Source organism: Dromiciops gliroides, chromosome 4, assembly GCF_019393635.1.
Source record: "Dromiciops gliroides isolate mDroGli1 chromosome 4, mDroGli1.pri, whole genome shotgun sequence".
In the NCBI taxonomy this organism is placed as follows: Eukaryota; Metazoa; Chordata; class Mammalia; order Microbiotheria; family Microbiotheriidae; genus Dromiciops; species Dromiciops gliroides.
In genome coordinates, this window is record NC_057864.1 from 27795713 (window position 1) to 27814122 (window position 18410).

The following is an 18410-nucleotide window of genomic DNA, read 5'->3' on the forward strand; positions in this document are numbered from 1 at the left end:
CTAGACATTGGAAATGAGGGCCTGTTTTCTGCCTGAGGTCTGAGCCACACCACTGCTTCTGAGGCTGCTTTCTGAACTTCCTCCTTTCTCTATACACCACCTGGAACCTCCCTACCTGATAACACTATACAGGTTTTCTTTCCACTCCAACTTGGACCTGGGATTGGGTAGTGGGTGACAAAGCGGCCAGTTGGCACCTGTCCTTGTTGCAGTTTCCCACTGTAGGTCTGGGGTACCCTTTCTATGGGTCTGAGATCTATTCTTCCTCTAGTGCACATCCTCTCCCTGGGCTCTTCTCCACACTGAGCATCCCCATTTCTGTCAATCTCATAATGACATAGACTCGAGGCCTTTTACCATTCTACTTGGCCTCCTTTGTACATTCTCTGGTTTATCATCATCAAATGGCAGTGCCCAGAACTGAACAAAATACTCCAGATGTGGTTGGACAGGATCAGGGTCCATTAAGACTATCATCAAAGTCTTGAAGGACAGTCATTTGAGAAGAGGGATTAACAATTTGTAAAGTGACATTTATATGTCACTTTAACATCTTCAAAACACATCATATACATGATTTTGATACAAAAGCTTAATAGTTTCATAAAACTTTAGATACAGTGGTTCCTCAGGATTCATTGTCAATTGTTCCAGAAGGCATGATGAGTGGTGAAAACAATGAGTACTGAAAGAATTTTTCTCATAAGGAGTAATGCAAATTGAAATAATTCATTTCTGAACCCCAGAAATTTCACATTTTACTTGGCAATTTATAAACTGATAGGGTTGTTTTTTGTTACAAAACCTTAAATCTAGACAGACATGAATAAAAAAATAATAATTAGATAAAATAAAATTTAACTTCACTGAGAGGATTTGATGGTCTAATGGGATGGTGACAAAGTAGAGGAGGAGGAGGAGAGAGGTTATTGCTTTGAAGGGGAGTCCCCTTCCAATCAAACAAAAGGCACTTGCATAGTAGTTCTTTCTCCTTTCTTTTCTTAATACCACTGAACCCTGCTGGAGACTCAGATTTAGAGTTTCACTAGAAACGTACCAAGAGAAACTTGCTTCTGCCTGTGTTTCAAAATGTTTCTAAAGTGAGACACTTTGATCATTAAGCAAGTCCACATTTCAGCTTCCTAGAGTTTTGTCGGGGTGATACCTTTCAATGAAATTTTGTGATTCAACACCATTTAGAACACATTTCTTTTAGCAGGGGCCTCCGCCCTTTCCTCCTCCTCACCTGAAGAAAGTTTTTCAGCCACTGTTGCTACTCCCTTTGAAGTTCCTGCACCTTCTCAGTTCTGAGCTCTTCTCTGTGCTCCTCCACTAACTCTTGGATGTCATCATCACTGACCTCCAGGCCTATGGACTTGCTCAGAGACACAATGTCCTCCACTGTTGTGCTGGATTTAGCCTCAAAGCCTTCAAAATCCCTCGGATTTATAGCTTCTGGCCACAATTTCCTCCAGGCAGAGTTCGTGGTCTTGTAAGAGACTGCTTGCCAGGCCTTAGCTATCAGTGGAGGATATTGAAATGGTCACCTCAGTATCTGAGGTCACCTCAAAGCACTTCTGGAAGAGGGCCTTGGTATACAGTTTTTTAAAGTTTGAGATGACCTGCTGGTTCATGGGCCAGAGCAGAGGAGTTGTATTGGGGGCAAGAACTTCACAGTTATAAAATTAAACTCTTCCAGCAAGTCATACTCCAAGGCTGGAGGGTGAGCAAGAACATTGTCCATTATTAACAGAGCCCTCAGAGGCAGTTCTTTTTCATGCAAATATTTTACACTATTTTTTCTTCATCTATTTAATGAAGAACTGCCTGGTTACCCAGGCTTTGCTGTTGGCCCTCCACATTACAATTAACCTGCTTTTTATTGCATTTTTTTCTCTTGAAAATTCTGTTGTTGTTTTTACTGTGATAGACTAGTAGAGGCCTAAGTTTTAAAGCCCCACTAGCATTCCTACACAACAAGAGTTAGCCTGTCCATCAGCTTGTGCCCTGGTAATGCCTTCTCCTCTCAAGTGATGTAGATTCTATTGGACATTTTCTTCCAAAATAAACAAGTCTTGTCACAAATGACGACTTGTTTGGGAATAAAACCCTCGGTCTCTACATAGTCTTCTACATAGTCATGATGACTTGTAAGGACAAAAAAAAAAATAAGCTTGAAATGAAAAAAAAAAAACACATGAAAGTACACGAGATATGTGGGGTTCTGCTCTGAGCTTGAGCTACTGTGAGACTAACACATTGGTTGATCTTTGTTTCATCCAGAGAGACAGGATGTGGGGTGGTGTCTTAACTTATACAAGTTTTTTAATTGTCAAGTGCTGAAGCATTTTTTTCTCATCGAAATATGTGGAATATTGAATTAAATGAGTTTTGAAGCTGAGGTACCACTGTATCTAAATTGGCTCATTGGCCATCTAGCCAAACCCATAATTGAAAATTAATTCCCCCTATAACATATCTACCAAGTGGTCATTTAGCCTTTACTTGATATTCAATTAAAAGAAACCAGCTTCCTCCCAAGTTAGCCATTCTACTTCCAGATAACTTTCTTTGTTAGCGTATGTTTTTTTCATTGCATCTTGATCTACCGGTAAGTCTCATCTTCTTACTCAATTTTAACAATCTGTGTGCAAGATCCAGCAGCCTTCACCTAGAAGAGGAAAATGATGATGACATCAGGCTACTGGACAGCATTTGGTGAAAGGGAAAGGGAGACTACTTTGTGTGGTGGAGTGCTGGAAATTGACCAGCCATGCCTGTTATCTTCAATTGTGATGCCAAAAGTCAGGAGTCAAACCTGGCATTTTTCTCCCCATTCCCACTCAAACTGACAGGTTAGCCTCCCGGAGAAAGGCTGGGTAAGCCCCGAAGGGTTAGGAGATTGTCTTTTCTCATGATATGGTTCACAACCCCCGGCAGTGTGCTTTCCCTTGTTTTTTTGTTTTTGTTTTTTGTCCATCAATTAGTCAGCCAAATTTAGTTAGCTTTTAGAAATGAGTATTACTGTATTTACTACTGTGGTCTATTTAGTACAAAGCATTCCCCTCCAAAAGTCTGTGACACATTTACTTAACAGCACATATTTGTTATGATGGTATAGCCCAGAATCCAGGGTATTTACTACAATGGTAATAATGGACCAAAGTACTAAGTAGGCAGTGCTATGGATAGAAAGCTGGACTTGATGTCAGAAGGAAGGAATTCAAATCTGACCTCAGACACTTACAAGCCTTGTGACCCTGAACAATGTACCTGTTCTTCTCCACAACCTCTAGAATTTATTATTTTCCTTTTTTTGTCAATTTTGCCAATCTGCTTTTTTTGCTTCAGATAAAGAATAGATTTTACTCCCACCTTTTATTTTAATGGTTTTGTTTTCTGTTCAAGCGTTTCTTTACACAGACCATATTGTTGCATTCTGTGTTCTAATATATTTTTATATGCTCTTCTGTTTTGTGGGTGAGTTCATCCCACACCCTTTCACAGTTATTGTTGTTAATTGTGTATTTCTCTCCATCCTGTTTTCTTAGACTTTTCCTTCTCTTTGTTTCATGCCCATTCTTCATATAGAAAAGAGGGCAATGAGAGACAAGGAGTGGGCTCAGCACTAATGTAGATTTGGTGTGATATGCTTCTCTTCCCCTGTCCCTCTTCTATTTCCCTCATTCAGGGGCTATAACAGATTTTTATCATTACTTTCTTTTCTTTTAAGCCCTTCTTTTAATTCTACTCTTTTTACTTAGTTTTGCTTAAGTTTGATTACTCCCTTAATCTACCTTACTTCTAATTCTCCCTTTTTCCTTCTCCTCTTACCTCCTGTTTCCCTGTGTGAAATGTAATTCTGTACTCCACTATGTATGTATATTCTTCCCCTTTTTGACCAGTTCAGATAAAAGTGAGGTTCAGGTGTTGCCCACTCCCCCATACTCCCTCCTGACTTGTATAGACTTTTATTTGTGAATCCGCAATTATGTGATTAAATCTTCCCCATCCTTTCTATCCCTTCCGTCTTTTACCCTAAGTGTATTCCTCTTTCCCTTCCTTTCTATCCTTTTTTTTTCAGATTATCAAAGCATAGTAGAATTACTCCCAGGCCCTCTGTCTAATTAGACACCCTCTATGACCCCTAATGATGATAGACATCTGAAGGGATACATGTATTATCTTCCCATATCAGAATGGAAACAATTTGTCCTTATCTAGTCCCTAGCTGTTGCTTCTTCTTCTTTTGTGTGAGGCAATTGGGGTTAAGTGACTTGCCCAGAGTCACACAGCTAGTAAGTGTCAAGTGTCTGAGACCGGATTTGAACTCAGGTCCTCCTGAATCTAGGGCCAGCGCTTTATCCACTGTGCCACCTAGTTGCCCCTGGCCAATGCTTCTTAAATGATCTCTCTTCAATCTGTTTTCAAGGACACTTGTTTTTGCTCTGAGAGAACTAACATTTTTTTTCTATTTTTTCAGCCTTCATTTTAATGTTTTTTGTTGTCTCATGGAGTCATAGGCTTCTATTTGGTGTATTCTAATATTTAGGGAGGTTTTTTAAATAAGGTTTTATACTTCTTGTTATAAACTGTTAATTATGTTCCTGAATCTTCCATAACACTCTTGTTTGGTTTTCAAAATAATTTTTAATTCTTATAAAACAAAAACAACCTTTACTTCATTTCTTCCAGGAATTCTAGTTGTTCTTCTGTACAAACTGTATTTTTCTTTAAGTCTTTACTTATGGATGCTTTGAAGTCATTCTCTTCTTTTGGGATTGTGTCTTCAGTATTCCTGTCACCTGGATGCATTTTATGAGGGGATATTTTTATTTGTTTGTTTGTTGACTCTTGACTCTTGAATTTATGTTCAAGCCAAGCTCTGCACACTTCTAGGGAAAATTATGAGTTGAAGTTTTGTCCTCTTAAGTCCTTATTTTGCTTTCTTGGAGGTATTCAGGGATAGCTCAGTCTGGTGATCTCCAAGTTTTCAGTACTCCCAAAGTGGTGTGAACCAGGGAAAGGTCTTATCGCTGCTTTCCTGATCTGAGCTCTACAAATTCCTGACCTGTATTTGGATCTGTGCAATATTTCTGTTGGTTTGCTCCTAGTTATAAGTTTCAGTAGACTACTGCTAGATTCAGCTACTACCAGCCAGCCATATAATTTTATAGGTTCAGAATGATAGAACTGCAGCCTCCCATTTGATCTAAGATTCCTGCCTTTGTTATTCTGCTATACGCTTTAGTTTGGGCTGGATAATGGAACTGGGTTCCTTCGTAGCTCCTGGGGTCAGAACAAAACTACTTGTATAAACTTGTTCCCCACTTAGTACACAGTCTACCCTCCCCCCTTCACTGCTTCTGACCCTGGAACACCATCCCTAAATTCGTGTTTTCTCCTCAGTTGGCCCTGGATCTGTGACCCAGACCTGGATGGTAAATAACAGAGCTTCCTGTTGGTACCTACACCTCACTGTGCACGAGGTCAGGGTTCAACTGTGTGGTGTTTTCTTGCTTTGGTTCACAGCCTTGGTCCTCTTTCAGTTCCTATGTGTTGCAGTGCTCTGTGGGTTAGCCCTTGGCAAGACCTTGTACCCAGTGTCCACAGACCTTCTTTCTGTCTCCCTGTCTTGACCAGGGTTGGGAAGATGATTCATTATCATTTTTCCCCTCTTAGATTTCCTGATTATGACATAGTCTGTGTGTTTTCTAGATCTTTGTGGAGAAATTATGTTGAAGGAGCTCTATATTTCCTGCTACCTTACCACCTTGGCTCCACTAGGCATCATATTTGCAATAGCTTTCTACTTGTTTCCCTGTCTTAAGTCTCCCCCACTTCAATTCATCCTCTACTCAGCTGACAGAATGATTTTGCTGAAGCATCATTCTGAGTGCATCACCTCCATATTCAATGAACTCAAGTGGCTATATATGGGGTTGAAATCCTCTGTTTAGCATAAAATGTTTCCTACTTTTCAGTCTTCTTATATTTTACTCACATTTACACACTCTTTGATCTAGCTATGCAGGTCTACTTGCTGTTCCTTATGTAGCACTCGCCATGACTTGGTCCCCATGCCTGGAATGCTCTCCCTCCTCATGTCCATCTCTTAGAATCACTGACTCCCTTCAAGCTTCAACTCAAACCCTACTTTCTCCCAAAGGCCTTCCCTAGTCTCCTTAGATGCCAGTCCCTTTCCCCTTCAGATTACTTTCCATCTACTCTCTCTCTATATATATATCTTGTATGTACCTCGTTATTTACATATTGTCCCCTAATTAGAATGTAAGCTCCTTGAGGACAGGCATTATTTTCTCCTTTATATCCCCAGCTCTTAGCAGGGTGCATGGCATAGAGTGAGTGATTAATACATGTTTGTTGACTAATTGATTTAATGGCTGAACAATAATAGCCTGACTAATAACCTCTATCTTCTCAGTGAAATATTAGGAGACCAGGTCCTCTGCTGAAAAGGAGGGGAAAAGATGGTTTAGGTGGCTTGAAAAGAAACTAGTTTGGGGTTTAATGTGATTGTACATATATAACCTATATTAAATTACTTCCTGTCTTGGGGAGGGGGGAAGGAAGGAAGGGAGGGAGGGAGAAAAATTTGGAACTAGAAATCTTAGAAAAACAAATATTGAAAATTATCTCTACATGTAACTAGAAAATAATAAAATACTTTTATGATAAAAAAAGAAATTAGTTTTGGGACAGCTGCAGGTAGTGTAAGAAACTGTCTCATCCAACCTCCTGATCTTACAAGTAAAGAAACTGGCTGAAAGAGAAGATATTTGCCCAAAGTCACACAGGTAATATCTAGATGAACCAGAACCTAAAGTCATCTCCATTGAATCTACACCTTTCTGTTAAAATACATTGCCATTATGGGGCAGCTAGGTGGTGCAGTGGATAGAGCACTGGCCCTGGAGTCAGGAGGACCTAAGTTCAAATCCAACCTCAGACACTTAACACTTAATAGCTAGGGGCAGCTAGGTGGCACAGTGGATAAAGCACCGGCCCTGGATTCAGGAGTACCTGAGTTCAAATACGGCCTCAGACACTTGACACTAGCTGTGTGACCCCCATTGCCCTGAAAAAAAAACAACAAACACTTAATACCTGTGTGACCCTGAGCAAGTCACTTAACTCCAATTGCCTCACCCCCCAAAAACAATTCTTTGCCATTTAATTGTGCTTGGCTGTCTTCCTAAATGAATCATTAACTCCTTCTCTGAGGTTGATCCGTAATAGCTTAATTTTTAATACTTTTGAATGGTAATTTCCCAGATGTTATTATCACAGAAAAATAATTTATCTTTATCTTATTTGGGCTCCCTGTTTGTATTGGAATAATGAGTCCAGAGTAAGAGGCAACAAAGTGTAATTAGTAGGACTGAAAGTCAGCCTTGCATTCAGAAAAATCTGCACTGAATTCCTGCCTCTGACCTAACCTAACTGGGTGCTTCTGACCAACTTAACTTAAACTCTCCCCTCAGGAACCCCTCTAAGATTTTAAGTTGCAGAATCTGCAGTGATTGGCAGGAGTTCATCATTCTTATGAAATCACGTCTAGGTTAAAAAAAAAAAAGTAGTACAAATGGTTAAGACCCTTTAGGGGAAATAAGGGTGTGGGTCATTAACTTTTGTTGTGCCAATGGCTCCTTTTCTTAATCTGTTTTCTATTTTTGTTATCCTACCCATGAAAAATAATTGCAAAATATGGGGATTCACATTCTTTCCCTGTCACTATTTTTTCCTTGGCCTAAGTCCCATTTATTTTCCCACTTTAAAAATTCTAACCCATGTTTCACAGATCTCTGGAAAAAGTAATGGATTGCATGTTTCCTGACCTTATTTTCATAAGTGAGCTGGTAAATGAATGAATGAACACTGCAAAACATTCTGGCATCCCTGTAATGAAAAGTGGTCTGGTAAATTAATGAACTATGCAAAGACAACTTAGCTGAGCAGAGATCTAAGTCTGGAAGGAAACTGGTGTGCCAAAATTAGACAGGTAGGGTGTGTATGAGAAGTAATGATGTTCTGCCCATATACCCAATTTGATACTCATTATTCATTCATAATAATAAGAGCTGATATTGACATAGTTTTTAAAGTTTGTAAAACACTTTATATACATCATGTTCTCACAGCAATCCTGCAGTGGAGATACTCTCTCTACCTTTAAAGAGGTAGTACTACTGTATAGATGAGAAAAATAGGCTAGAAAGAAATGAAGCGACTTGCCCACAGTAACTTCCAATGAATAGCATCAGTCTTAAAGGTCCTCACAGTCTCAAAGTTGAAAGAGACCTTAAAGATAATCTGATACCTATCTCTTCTACAAAATTCCTATACCATCCTACACCTGAAAACCTTCAGTGATGAGGCACCTGCTGCCTACCTTGGCAGCCCATCTCACTTGGGACAGCTCTCATTCTTAGGAGTTTTTTCCAGGGCAGCTAGGTGGCACAGTGGATAGAGCACCGGCCCTGGATTCAGGAGGACCTGAGTTCAAATCTGGCCTCAGACACTTGACACTTACTAGCTGTGTGACCCTGGGCAAGTCACTTAACCCCAATTGCTTCACACACACACACACACAGAGTTTTTCCTTATTTTTATTGTTGTTCAGTTGTTAACTGTGTCCAACTCTACATGACCCTATCCATGGGGTTTTCTTGGCAAAGATACTGGAGTGGCTTGCCATCTCCTTCTCCAGTGTCTCCACACTTTACAGATGGGAAACTGAGGCAAATAGGGGTTAAGTGATTTGCCCATGGTCACACATCTAGTAAGTATCTATCTGAGGCTGAATTTGAACTCAGATCTTCCTGATTCTAGGCTCAGAGCTTTATCCAATTCCAGCTGCCCCTGTTTTTCCTTATAGCAAACCTAAATTTGTCTCCTTGAAACATCCCCCCATTGCTGCTGGTTGTTGCCTCTAGAACTAAATAGAACAAGACCAATCCTCCTTTAAATGACAGTCCTTCAAATACCAGATAACAGCTATTATAACCCATCTTCCCTTCTCCAAACTAAACATCTGCAGTTCCTTCAACATGACCATTAGTTTCTTCCCCATCCTTGCTCCATTTTGTTCCTATTTGTCCTCATTTAACCCCTTGGTTTATGTGACCAGAAGGGAGACAAGACCCCCTTCACTCAAACTGTCTCTCTCATGTCCTTGATTTTTTTTAATCTCACACTCTCAGACCACACAGTAGGACACAGGGAACCCTAGATGGGATCCCTAACCCATAGATTATACTGAGACCCTCAACTGCTATTCTAGAAATTCAGGATCCAATAGATCTGTGCTCTCTCCCTCTTCAAATTACCTTGTATTTATCTATGATCTGTGGACATGCTGTATCCCTCCATTAGAATGGAAGTTCCTTTGGGATGTTTAGTGTTTTGTCATTGTATCTCCACCGTCTGAGAGAAAACCTAGAGTAGTACATACAAGGCCAACATTGGAGTTAGGAAAGCCTCAGTTCAAGTCCGGCCACTGAAACATCCTAGTTGTGTGGCCCTAGGAAAATCTCTTAGCCTAGAGAAGCCCTGGGTAAATTTTTAAGGTTTTAAGTTACAAAGCAGTTGCCTATCTGCATTGGTCAAAGGAGTTTACATATGGGGAATTCCTTATATGGATGAAATCATCAGTTCAGGCCAATCAGTCCCCAGTGTCTAGTTCAGGACTTCACACACAGATCTTTCAAGTGTTTCTTGAATATAATTGAACTAAATTGAATTGTAGAAGGGTCAGAGGTGGGGCAGTGCTTCACTATTTAGGGTCCCTCTGTGAGGCTGAAGCTTCCCCAGGGAATCTCTTCCCTGTTCCTGCTTCTCTGGGGGACCCAAATGGAGGTCTTATTTGCTAAAAGGAGGAACTGAAGTTTTGAGAAACATCATTACTGCTGTTTCAAGGATTTGGAGGCTTCACTGGGGAGTCTGGTATAAAAGTTATGCTAAAATGTCCCCGCAGCTTTCTCTTTCAAAAATAGGTTCTTGGAGGGGCAGCTAGGTGGCACAGTGTACAGAGCACTGGCCCTGGAGTCAGGAGGACCTGAGTTCAAATCCAGCCTCAGACACTTGACACTTACTAGCTGTGTGACCCTGGGCAAGTCACTTAACCCCAATTGCCTCACCAAAAAAAGGGGTTCTTGGGGGGCAGCTAGGTGGCACAGTGGATAAAGCACTGGTCCTGGATTCAGGAGGACCTAAGTTCAAATCTGACCTCAGACACTTGACACTTACTAGCTGTGTTACCCTGGGCAAGTCACTTAACCCCCATTGCCCCACCAAAAAAAAGAAAAAAGAAAAAAAAGAAAAGAAAAGAAAAAAATGGGTTCTTGGGAGGATGTGACTACTGTCTCTCAACCACCTGTTCGAGGGGAGGATTTAGAGTTTACTAATAACTCTGCTGTAGTTTGGAATAATAGAAAGAGCTCAGAACTTGGCACCAGAAGATGTGTCTGAATCTTAGCTTTACCATGTGGTTGTGTGACCCTGGGTACTCAGTACACCCATTCCCCACACCCCAGACTCAGTCTCCTTATTTACAAAATATGAATAATAATTCCTGCACTGCCTACTTCATGAGCTTTTGTATATTTTATCATATGGTATAAAGAATAGCTAATCCCATATGGCCTAATATTATCTACACATACCATCTCTGCATATTCACATAGGCTATCTCCCATGGAGGATGCTCACTTACTCCTTACCCTTAACCTCTTAGAAACCTTACATTTTTTTCTTTTCTTTTCTATTTTTTACAGGATAATGAGGGTTAAGTGACTTGCCCAGGGTCACACAGCTAGTAAGTGTTTTGTCTGAAGCTGGATTTGAACTCAGGTCTTCCTGAATCCAGGGCTGGTGCTTTATCTACTGCGCCACCTAGCTGCCCCCCGGTTTTTTTCAAAGCTCCACTCAGGACTCACTTCCTATCAGATCCCTGATCCCTGTAGTTATCAGTTAGTCAAAAAGCATTTATTAAGTTTGTACTCTATGCCAGGCCCTCTGCTAGGCTCTTGGGATACAAAGGAAAGGCAACAATACAGTTCTTACCTTCAAGGAACTTTCATTCTAATAAGGATAACAACATGCAAATAACTATGTACATATCAAATATACCCAGAGTGAATGGAAGGTAATCTCAGAGGGGAGGCACTAGCAATTAGGAGCCCAAGAAAAAGGTCCTATAGAAGGTGGGATTTTAGCTGAGTGTTGAAGAAAACCAAGGAAACTAAAAGGTGGAGATGAGGGGGCAGAGTATTCCAGGCATGGAAGACAGCAAATGCAGAGGCTTATATTTCTATTTCCAGTGCTTAATACAGGGCTTGGCACATAGTAGGTGCTTAATAAATGTTTGTGGACTGACTAATAAAGTCAGGAGATAGAATGTCCCATGAGAAAAGCAGCAAATAGGATAGATGATTCATAGAGTAAATGGAAAGGAGTAAAAGATAAAGTATAAAAAGATGGGAAAGGTAGGAAGGGGCCAGGCTGTTGAGGGGATTTAAATGCTAAGTGGAAGAATTTAAATTGGATCCTGGAAATGACAGGGAACCGCTGGAATGTGTCCAGTTAGGAGGTGACATGGTCAAACATAGGAAAATCCTCTTGGGTACTGAAAGATGGATTAGAATGGGGAGAGACTTGATTGGTTAGACAATCAGTTAGGAGAATGAGCAGGGAGATCAATTAGAATAATATTGCACAGACTTCCAGGGCAGAGCCAAGATGGCAGAGGAAAGGCAGTGAGCTCCTGAACTCATGACACAATTGCTCCAAAAAACATCCAAATAATGCCATAGGAAAATGCCTGGAGCAGCAAAACTCACAGAAGAATGTGCTGAAATCATCTTCTAACCAAGAATGGCTTGGAAGGTCAGAAGGAGGGAGCTGCTGTGCTAATACAGGAGTCAAGCCCAACCCCACAAGTCACCCTGACACAGATCCAGTCCCAGGAAGGCCTCACCAGAAAAAGAGACCCCCAGAGCCTCTGAATCAGCTGAAGCACCAATGTCATCTGGAACTAAGCTCACAGTCTGGTGAGTGGGCTGAGCCCTGGGCAGGGGGGGAGACTACAGGGGTCTATGCTGGTGTTAAAGCAGAACTTGGGTTTTTTACCCCTGCTGGGAACCAGGAGGTAGGCTCAAGTAGCAGTGGCCCAGGTGGGGGAGGGGCACAGGCTCATCAGAGCTGACAACCACAACACACAAAGCTGGTTGATTAGCAAGTTGGTCTGGGGTCATCTAAGGACCAGGGAACAGGCCAGGTGAGTGAAGAACCTGATTCTCCTTAAATCATACCACCTGGGACTTCTTAAGCTTGGGATACTACAGCCTGGAAACAGTGCACCACTTTAAGGAACTAAAAGTCTAGTAAAAGAAAGGCAAGATGAGCCAACAGAGAAAGGTGAGGACCATAGAAAGTTTCTTCAGTAACAAGAAAGACCAAGGGGCACCCTCAGAGGAAGATGTCAACATCAGGGCCCCTATATCTAAAGCTTCCAAGAAAAATACAAATTGGTCTCAGGCCATAGAGGTGCTCATAAAGGACTTTGAAGATAAAGTTAGAGAGGTAGAGGAAAAAAATGGAAAGAGAAATGAGGGTGATGCAGGAAAGACATGAGAAAAAAAGTCAACAGCTTGAAAAGTCAAATTGGCCAAATGGAAAGGGAGGTAGAAAAGCTCTCTGATGAAAATAATTGCCTAAGAATTTGAACAAATGGAAGCTAGTGACTTTATGAGAAACCAAGACACAATAAAGCAAATCCAAATGAATAAAAAATAGAGGGTGATGTGAAATATCTTCTGGGAAAAACTGCTGACCTGGAAAATAGGTCCAGGAGAGATAATTTGAAAATCATTGGTCTATCTGAAAACCATGATCAAGGAAAGAGCTTAGACACCATTTTCCAAGATACTCTCAGGGAAAATTGCCCTGATATTCTAGAAGCAAAAGCTAAAATATAAATTGAAAGAATCCACCAATTACCTCCTGCAAGAGATCCCAAAAGGAAAACTCCTAGGAATATTATAGCCAAATTCCAGAGCTCTCAGGTCAAGGAGAAAATATTGACAGCTGCCAAAAAGAAAGAATTCAAGTACTGTGGATCCCCAGTCAGGATAGCACAAGATCTAGCAGCTTCTACATTAAAGGACCAGAGGGAATGGAATATGATATTCCAAAGGGCAAAGGAAATGGAATTATTACCAAGAATCACCTACCCAGCAAAACTCAGCATTATCTTTCAGTGGAAAAAATGGGACTTTAATGAAAAAGAAGACTTTCAAATATTTGTGATGAAAAGACCTGAACTGAATGGCAAATTTGACTTTCAAATACAAGATCCTAGAGAACCATAAAAAATTGGAGCTGGGGGATATACCTGGGGTCGTACAGTGGGTGACTGTCTTGTGTCTGAGGCCGGGTTTTGGCTGGGATCCCCCTGGGTCCAGGGGTGATGCTTTGTCCACTGTTTCACTTAGCTAGGTGATGACATCTTTAGGGTTAAATTGAGGGGTGAAGGGAATTCACTGGGGGAGGGGGAAGGGCAGAAGTGAAATCCTACATGAAAGAAACAGTAAAAGGCTTATGGAGTGGGGGAGGAGATGGGAGAGGAGCAGGGCAGTAAAGGAATTTTACACTCTTCAGAAAAGGCTCAAAGACCTTAAACTCATCAGAGCTGCCTCCAGGATGGATAACAGACACACCCAACTGGGTGTAGTAATCTGTTTAATCTGGGCAATAAATGAGCCTAACACTCATCAGAATTGGCTCAAAGACCTCAATCTCATTAGAATTGGCTCAAGGAGGGAATAATGTACACACTCAATTGGGTGGAGTAATCTGTCTAACCCTGCAGGAAAATAGGAGGGGAAGGGGATAAAGAGAGAGGGGCAAAAGAAGGAAGGGCAGAGTGGGGGAGGGGATAGACAGAAGCAAATCCCTTTTGAAGAGTGATAGGATGAAAGAAAATGGATAATAGAATAAATATCATGGGGAAGGGAATAGGATGGAAGGGAAACAGTTAACAATAGTAATCATGAAAAAGAGAAAAGGGGGGGAAATTGTACAAAAAATATTTTTAGCAACTCTTGGTGGAGGCTAAGAATTGAGAATCAAGGGAATGTCCATCAATTGAGGAATGATGGAAAAAGCTGTGTTATATGATTGTAGTGGAATGGTCTTGTGCTACAGGAAATGACAAACAGGATGATCCCCCCAAAACCTGGAAAGACTAATGAACATCGATGTATAGTGAAGTGAGCAGAGCTGGGAGGACATTGTGCCATAGTGACAGCAGTATTGTTCAATGAGCAATTGTGAATGACTTAACTACTCTCAGCAGTGCAATGATCCCAGACAATCCCAAGGAACTAATGAGGAAGCTTACTATGCACCCCCATAAAAAGAATTGATAAAAAGAACAAATAAAAGATGTAACAACCAACTGGACTCTTGACAATTAGACCTATCTAATCTATAAATAGTTTAAATGATGATGGTGCAGAAGCAGTTACTCCTTCAATGATGTGTAATTTATTGTTCAATTTTATGTAATGTGTTGTACTTTTTGAATGTTGTGCTTTATCAATGCATTTAAAAAATAAACAATTATTGTAGTCATTTTAAAAAAAGAAGAATATTGCAGGGGTGCAGCTAGGTGGCACAGTAGATAAAGCACCAGCCCTGAAATCAGTAGGACCTGAGTTCAAATCTGACCTCAGACACTTGACACTCACTAGCTATGTGACCTTGGGCAAGTCACCTAACCCTCATTGTCCTGCCAAGAAGAAGAAGAAGAAGAATATTGCAATAGTGCAGGCAGTGGATGATGAGAGCCCACACCAGGATCATGGCCACATGAGTGAAGAGAAGGGAATGTGTACAAGTCATGCCATAAAGGTAGAAATGGCAAAGTCTGACAATAGTTTGGATATGAGAAGTGAGTGAAGGTCACCTGCATTGTAAGCCTATGAAGATGGGACAATAATAGGGATGTTTGGAAGAGGGAAGGGTTTGGGGGGAAAGATAATTCAGTCTGTTTTGAACATGTTGAGTTTGAGGTGCTTGAAGGAGATCCAATTCAAGTCAGTCAGTCCACAAGAATTTATTAAGTACCAACTAGGGGGCAGGCATTGTGCTAAGTGCTGGGGATACAGAAAAGGGCAAAAAAACCAGCACCTGGCCTCAAGGAGCTCCCAGTCTCATGTGGAAGGCAACATACAAAACTATGTACAAATAAGATCTCGATGGGATAAAGTAGAGGTAATAACCGGAGGGAAGGAACTAGCAGGAAGGGGAATCAGGAAAAGCTTTCTGTAGAAGATAATATTTTACCTGGCACCTGAAGGAAGCCAAGAGACCAATCTAAGGAGGGAGACTGTGCCAAGGATCAGGGACCACCCCTGAAAATGCCCACAGGAGGGGGTTGAAGTATCTTGTTTGAAGGCCAGTGTCGCTGGATCCAAGAGTATGTGAGGAAAAAAAAAAAAGAGTATGTGAGGGTTCAGAATAAGGTATGAGAAGACTAGAAAAGTGGGAGGGGCCCAGGTTTGCCCAGGGAATGCCATTCAGATGATCGTATGTTCAATCCTGGAGGTGACAGAGAGTCACTGGATGTTTGCTGAATGGCTGGGGGTCAATTCCATGGTCAGACCTGTGCTTTAGGGAGATCACTGTGGCAGCAGGTAAGAATGGACATGATGCAGGGACACCTGTCAGGCCTAGGCATGAGGTGATGAGAGAGACCAGGGCGGGGGGATACATCAACAGGTCTTGGCAACAGATTGGATACTGGGAGTAAGAGAATGAGGAGTTGAGGATGACACACCTGACTGAGAGGATGGTGGTGCTCTCAACAGTAATAGAGAAGTTAGGAAGAGGAAAGGGTTTGGGGTGAAAGATTGTGAATTCAGTTTTGGACATGGTGTGGAAAGGTGTGAAGGAAGATACTATTCACCTTCAGAGAGACAGATAATGAGTGGAAATAAGCATAATATGTTTTACATATCTGTATATGAGTATATATGTGTACATGTATAGATAGCTATGTGTATGTATATATGTCCATGCAGCTGTTTTTAGGGTGAGGGTGGGAAGGGAAGGGGAAAATAATAAAGTAAAAAGTACACAGCAGAGAACAAAAGAAAACCAACAAGGAAGCAAAGAAAAGCTGTGAGATTTGAAAGTAATGTGTAGTATTTATTATATAGATGTTCTTGAAATGGAAATGTATTGTTTTCTATTCTTCTATGTTCTGTTATGTACATGGCAACTGTTTTTCTTTTCTCATTTTGTATTTAAGTAAAAAAAATAAACAAATGAATGAATGAATGAATGAATGAATAAATGAAGGAATAAGACAGATACATAGATACATAGATGATAGATAGATGAATGAATGAATGAATGAATGAAAAGAAAAATATTGGGACATGGTGAGTTTAAAGACATATAGTTTGATATTTCTGAAAGTCAGCTGGAAATGTGCATCTGGAGGTTAGGAGATGCATTAGGACCGAATAGGTAGATCTGAGAATCATGAGCATAGAAATGATCATTTAATCCATGGAAACTGATGAGATAATTGTGTGAAATAGTATAGAGAGAAAAGAGAGGAGGGCCCAGGAAAGAGCCCTGTGGGCTAACTCATGGTTAGCAAGCATGACCTGGATGAAAATCCATCAAAGGAGACTGATAAGGAATGATCTGAGAGATGGGAGGAGAACCAGGGGAGAGGATTGTGCTGAAAACCTAGAGAGAAGAGAATATTAAGGAGAACATGGTGGTTGACGTTGTCAAAAGTTTCTCTTGACAGAGAAGTCAAGAAGAATGAGGGTTGAGAAAACTCCATTACATTTGGCAATTAAGAGATCAGTGATAGCTTTGGAAAGAGTGACCTCTGTTAAATGGTGAGGTCAAAAGCCAGCCTGTTAAGAAGAGAGTGAGAAAAAAACTAAGTAGAGGCACCCGTTATAGATGGTCGTCTCAAGGAGTATATAAGGGAGTAGAGATATGGGATGATAGTGGAGATTGATGGATCAAGTAAGGGGGTGGTGGTAGTGATGGTTGTTGTTGATGTTGTTAAAAATGCAAGAGATATGGAGATGTCCAAAAGGCAAGACTAGAGCTCAGGAGAAAAAAACCCAAAGTTGGATATATAGATATGGAAATCACCTCCAAAGATAATTGAATACATTGGAACTGATGAGAATCACCAAGAAGGATAGGTTAGAGGAAGAGAAGAAGAGGGCCCAGGACAGAGTGCAAAGTTAGTGAGCATAATTTAGATGATGATCCAGCCAACAATACTTATAAGGAGCAGTTTGATAGGGAGGAGAACCAGGAGAGAGTAGTGTTCCAAAAGACTAGAGAGAAGAGAGTGTCTGGGAGAACAGGATGATTTTCAGTGACATATGAAGCAGAGAGCTCAAAAAGGATCAATTAATCAATAAATAAATGTTTATTAAGTGCCTTCTATGTGACAAGCACTGCTAAGCAATGAAGTTTGAGAAAAGCCTATTGGATTTGGCAATCAAGAAATCATTAGTAATTTTAGAAAGGGCAGTTTTGTTTGAATGATGAAGCCCAAAGTCAGGCTGTACAGAATTAAAAATGAGTAAGAGAAAGTGGTGTGTAAAGATTTGAATGACGCCACCTGCTGGAGAGCTACTGTAGGAAAGCTCCGCCATAAGGAGAAAGCATCTGAGGGCAAGCCATGCAGTTTTTCTTGGCGTCAGGAAGTGACGTTTGTTCATGGGTACTGTCTACAAAAGAAGTGCAGCTTGCTCTCTTGGTCTATTTCTGGAGGACCTCAGTGGGGAGAGGAGCTGGAGACATTGACTTCCTGAGATAGACAGCTGAATCTAGGTTTTTCTCTCTCTTCACCAAATTCTTATTCTCCTTAATAAATGCTTGGGGCAGCTAGGTGGTGCAGTGGATAGAGCACCGGCCCTGGAGTCACAAGTACCTGAGTTCAAATCTGGCCTCAGACACTTAACACTTACTAGCTGTGTGACCCTGGGCAAGTCACTTAACCTCAATTGCCTCACTAAAAAAAATAAAAAATAAAAATAAATAAAAAATAAATGCTTAAAAGTCTAAACTCTTGCTAAAGCTTCTAATTTATTGGCAACCACTCATTAGATATTTTAGACAGACTAGCTAGAATTTTAGCCCCTTACAGGTGGTACCTATTGTAGCTGGTCTTCTCAAGTGGCTTGACCAAAAAGGGGAGGACAGAGATGGGATGATCATCAGTGGGGATGATGGGATCAATTGAGGGTATTTTAGGGATGAGGGAGACAAAAACATATTTATAAGCAGGAAAAATGGAGCCATTAGAGCTTGAAGATAAAAAAGAAAATGGGGATGATAGT